We start from the raw sequence: 6,075 nt of genomic DNA on the forward strand, positions 1-6,075 counted from the left end.
TGATATGCTTAATAAAAAAAAACATCCATTCATTGTCAGATTGTACAACTGTATAGGTCGAGGTTCATAAGCATCGTCCATCTCATTCTAGGGACTGCATATTTTGTATACAGTTTATAGTGGAATCACAACACAGGTTGTTAAGAATATCGTCAGTAAATATGAGAATTCTTGCTGTGAAATTTCTATGCTGTTTAAACAAGTTAATGCACATATATAGCTGTAAGTGTATCAATCTTTATGCAAACAAAACAAATAATTAGGAAATTCTTTTTAACCAAACAATCAACACAAATTTCTCTTTTTTTATAGAGAAAAAAAGAGCATAACATTCCCGAGACAGTATTATTGATGTAACATTCTTAACAAGTGAATGCCTTAATATTTACACACATACATAAGCGCATCAATCTCTAATCCAAGCTAAGGTCTAAATCACAAACCCCGACACCTTCTGTAAACAAACGGTCTCACCGATTCGATGTATCACTCCGCGTCAGCTGATCCATGACCGCAATCATCTGCTGTTACACTCATAGTTCGCCGCACCTATTCATTTTATATAAGAGCCTCTGAATGTGAGAACCCGCTCTCAAAACATCAGACGAATATGCAGCCGCATACATTGTTACTCTCCCGGTCATTCTCTCTTTCATAACCCTTAAAACTGCAGACACTGACACACCACTGCACTGGGATACCAACTTAGCCACTTCATTTACTGGATTCTCAGGATACCACTGACAGACGTTACATAAATATTGAGTAGAATCTGTTTCTCACCCCTTTTCAAAGGCTGTCCTTGCTGGTGTTTTGAAAACAAGTTCGGAGAACACTGAAACCTTCCCGCACGCACAGAACTCGGCATGTTATTTTTCTAAGGTTAAGTCAGGCAATATTACTAAGTTGCACTACTTCCTTGCTGTTCACATGCTTATTTTTAGAAAATAACCAATGTTATAAAATATTATTATGTACACGAATCTCTAAGCTCATTGAAAGTTACAATGCATATTTCTACAAAATGTTCACACTTATCTTGCCTTGCCATGTCATCAATTTATTTTACGAAGTGCACTCTATTTGGCGAAACAAAAATCGTTATTAGGATGTTTGTCAAAGTTTCCAACCGCAATAAATTTACTAACTTTCTTTGTCATTATCATCAATATATTTATTGGACTTACAGCATTGCATATGGCTGTTTATGCCCATTATATATTTTATTTACATAAGATACAATTTACATAAAATCTACAAACAAATTTCAAATACACTCCTATCTATATCATCCTTAGAAATATACATTACCATGTTATATCATTTTGTCTAAAGAGATGCAAGTAAAATATATTCAATTCGCATGCAAAAAAAGCCAAATTTATGGGAACTGATTACTGGTGCAAAGAGTTAATCATAAAGGTGAAGCAATAAGTACAAAAGAAAAAGCATTGGGTTTAAAGTGAGACGTCATTTGCGGCAGCGTATCCCAATACTACAAATTTGCCATTGTTTTACCTTATGTAATAAATTCTGTAACAACGCTGGATTTTCGTGTGGATTATTTTACTTCTATGAGTTTGCAATGCTTTCTGCATGCAGGCGGTTTTGTTTACAGAAGGTGTCAGGGTTTGTGATTTGAACTATAGTATTATTGACGTGACATTCTTAACAGGTCGACGTCACATATACACACACGCACGCACACTCGGGGAATCTTTGCAGAAGTTGACTTGTTCACCGAGTTCAGACGTTTACTCATTGATGACTCCGTCGTTGTCGTCTATAAAAAAAAAGAAACTAAGTATTTTGCAAACAATAAGAGTTATCGAAAAATCTCCTCTTGTCGATTTTTTTTTTGGTGACGTAGAGTACGCGTAGAGAGGTCGAGTTTAGTGTGTCGGTCGAGTCTCGGTGTCCTCTGTCCACCCATACGAAAATAAACATAGGTCGTCATGGAACCAATTTTTTTCATCAATCGAAAATTTTCTAAGTCCACAGCGTTAAAAAAATCTTAAATTGCAAATATCTCGAAAATGGTAATAGTTATCGAAAAAATATATTGAAAAACACCCCCATACGGCATCGTTAGATGCCCCCTGTCGATTTTGGAGGTGTAGAATACGTATACCAAGTTTTGGTGGTCCTGGGGTCAAGGGGTAAGAAGTTAGCCTACCCTCTCCCAAAAACTTTGATCACTCGTAACTTTTGAACGAATAGTCGTAGAAAGGTCGGGTTTAGTGCGTCGGTCGAGTCTCGGTGTCCTCTGTCCTCCCATACCAAAATAAACCTAGGTCGTCATGGAACCAAAAATTTTCCGAAAATTTTCCAAGTCCTGCGTTAAATTGCAAATATCTCGAATTTTTGACAAACAGAGGTGTCCCATAGGACAAAAAAAAGCACGTGAAACTCTACAGAGTTATGGCTTTAATAGCCATGGCCATTAGAACTGGGTTGGGCACCACGCAACCCTGGCGAGGTTATAGGGGCCAGGGATCCTAAAAAAAACAATTATTATTTGTTTCTTTGCGTCACAATACGGAAATAATGAGAGGCACGCGCGCGCGTGTGTGGCACATCGTTCCCCCCGAGAGAGGTTTACAAAGGTCACGATATATAAACATTGGTCCCGGACTTGGAAAATTACGATAAGGTGCACTCATCCTTCAAAGGATGAGAGGATGAGAGAGTGAATTTCACTCATCACTGCTTTTCTATGCTGTGAAACATCGTCAGAGCAATAAATGAGGCGCGGAACGTAGAGAGAAAGTGAGTTTTTCAGGTTTTGGTGGTCGTTTGGTCAAGAAATCAGAATTGTTGTCAAAGGCATATTTGTGACACTACTGACGCAATTCAAACACATACAGGTCGACATGCCAGATTTCGTCATTGTACTCTTTCAGACCGGACGCGATAACAACCAGGAAAACGATTCCAGTAAATTCGACTACTGCAAGATCAAGAATACTTCTCTCAAGAATGGACGGAACGAAGTGTTCCCGCGCGAGAATTACAACCTCGACATGACCAAAGATGATTACCTCAAACTTTACGAAGCTTACACCGCTTACAAGAGGGTAACAGAGGGAAGCGTGGACATGTACTACACGCCCAGCGAATTCAAAACCCACATGCCGATGTTCGTCATCAACACGACGAAGAGAAAGCAGGTGGTGGTCAACGATCGCACCAACATCAAGGTCGTCTGCGAATTTCACAATCCATTGCCCGAGGATACCGTGTGCAGCGTCATCCTGATTGCAGAGAAGTCTTTCGCGTACGACGTGAAGAACGAGAGGGTCACAGAGCAGTTTTAACAAGTTTAAATTTTTTTCTTGCACAACGTAAATAAGACGTTTTTTTTGCACTTGCACAATCAGTTACAATAAGAATTTGTACTAGCACAATCAGTTACAATGATAATATGCACAATACGAATTTCACCACTTTGCACTATCAGTTACAATATCTTTTTCATCAGTTTTTGCACTATCAGTTACAATGAGCATTTTTTTACCAGGTTTTGCACTATCAGTTACAATAAGAATTTGCACAAAATTTGTTTTTTTTTTACATGAGAAAATTAACAATGAAATTCTTTCTTTTTTTTTACTTTATCGTTTCAGATGCTGTCGAACATCAAGACACATACACACTAGAAAAAAAGCATGCATTTTTTTTGTTTGTAACACATTCTCCATCTTCATCAAGATTTTTTTCTTTATTATCAGATATTTTTTTAACTTTTTTTTTCTATTTCACAAAATAACACTATCAAAAACTTTTACAACATCAAAATATAACACTAGAGTCGTTAGTACACGTTGCATGCATTACGGAGGTCCTCTGTAGGGTTTCATGGAAGTTTGAGAAAAAAAAATTAAAAAAACACGTAAAACTCTACAGAGGTGTGGTTATTTAACCGCAGCCGTTTGAACCTTTTTTTTTGGTTGGGCACCACGCACCCTGGCGGGGTTAGGAGCCAGGAATCCTAAAAAAAAAACAATTATTAATTGTTTGCTTGTTTGAAAAAAAAACACGTCACAATACAGAAATAATGAGAGGCGCGCGCGCGTGTGTGTGTGTCTGTGTGTGTGTGTGTGTGTGTGTGTGTGGCAGAAATATCACATCGTTCCGAGGTTTACAAAGGTCACGATATATATACATGACCGGACTAAAATTACGATAAGGCGCATTCATCCTTCAAAGATGAGAAAGTGCATTCACTCATCACTGCTTTTCTTCGCTGTGAAACATCGTCAGCGCAATAAATGAGGGGCGGAACGTGGAGAGAAAGTGAGTTTTTGAGGTTTTGGTGCGGTTTTCTTAGGGGTCAAAAAATCAGGGTTGATCTCAAAGGCATATTTACTATCTACTACTGTGATGTATTTGTTCTTATTGTATTACATAGTGTATCTACGTGCACTGCTGTTCATGAATATTTATGAAGCTCATTGTTTGTGTCCGTGTATGATTTTTTTTATTTTTTGTAGCCCAGTAATTTTATATCTGTTTCTCAGATTTTTTTTCTTTCAAATAAGCAAAGATTAGAATAGTATACAGGGTGGGCCAGATTCAATTGGGCAGTTTTCGAACATTAGTAACCAATAAATCCAACAGCATATGGAAAAAATTGGAAAGTACATTTTTTGTCGATAGATGGCTGCATCATACGGTATTCTGTGAACGAGGTTGATCGCTGGATTGGCCGTCGAGGGCCTGTGGACTGGCCAGCCCGATCACCCGACATCAACCCACCAGACTTTTTCCATTGGGGTTACCTCAAACACAAAGTGTACGCTAATCCCATTGACAGTGAGCAACATATGCGTGAGGTAGTTGTTCAGGAGTTCAAGAATGTTCAGGTTAACATGTGTAGGAAGGCGTGTGAAAATGTTGCTTTGCGTCTACAAGCCTGTGTTGACTTAGATGGTGCCCAGGTCGACCACTATCTTAAAAATCAATGACTTATGTGTGTGTGATTCCATTTTTGTAACAATTTTGTAGCCGTGGGAATTGTTAACATTTGTCAATAAAAATAAAATGAAGAAAAAATAAAAATAACATCTAATCAAAAGCTGCCTAATTGAGTCTGGCCCACCCGGTATATCTACATAAGAAACTGTTACTTAAGCAAGAAAAATAAATGTACCTCGAGAAAAACCAGTCTACTCCGTTCCCTGCAATGTAGATGGCAATGTCTGTTCTCATCATCCCATTCATTACTCTTCACCACGAAATAAACTTTATCTGCAGAAAATAATACAGAAAGACTACTAATTCAGTAACGCACAACTTTGCTCTTCCAGTGTGAGCGTTGTTCGTTGTAAAAGCAAAGTTGTAAAACTACAATTTTAGCATACGTGTAGTTAATTGTACGTACATGATCAGAATGATATGTGTATATCTTATGGAACACTGTCCATTCAATGAACCTGTTGTGACCACTGACTGGGCAAACTGAAGAAATGTTTAATTCGTGCTCTGTTTTAAAGTAACTAGTGTCACACGAAAATATAAACAGTTCATATTATTAGATTACTATTGTTAATAAATGTTATAATAAAAAGAATGTATTGTCGGCTCCCGTGGCGGAGTGGTTAACACATCGCGCTAATACGCTAGGGGTCCCGGGTTCGAATCCTAGCCTGGGTATCGTTGTATGTGAGCAGTGGCTCAGGAACCTTTTGCATTTGGGGGGGTACAAAATTCACCCTCCCCTATATATATATATATATATATATATATATATATATATATATATATATATGTACACGCACACACACATACTATTTCAAACCAAGTGTCACAATAATAATAATAATTATTATATTAAATTAAATTAAAATATTAATTAAATATGTAAATTAATTAATAATGAATTATTATTATTACATGAATAGGTAAAATATAGTAAAATAATATAAATATAACTGCACGTATTCATTATCTAGCTTAGGTGTAGTTAAGATCGACAAGATTTGCATAAAAACAACTGCCCTGGCAAGGAATTTAATGTCAAATAGAAAAATAATTGAATATTTATTAAAGAACAAAAAAGGAGTTTGATCCAAT

The sequence above is a fragment of the Lepisma saccharinum genome, unplaced genomic scaffold (assembly GCF_977018435.1).
Source record: "Lepisma saccharinum unplaced genomic scaffold, izLepSacc3.1 HAP1_SCAFFOLD_217, whole genome shotgun sequence".
Classification (NCBI taxonomy): domain Eukaryota; kingdom Metazoa; phylum Arthropoda; class Insecta; order Zygentoma; family Lepismatidae; genus Lepisma; species Lepisma saccharinum.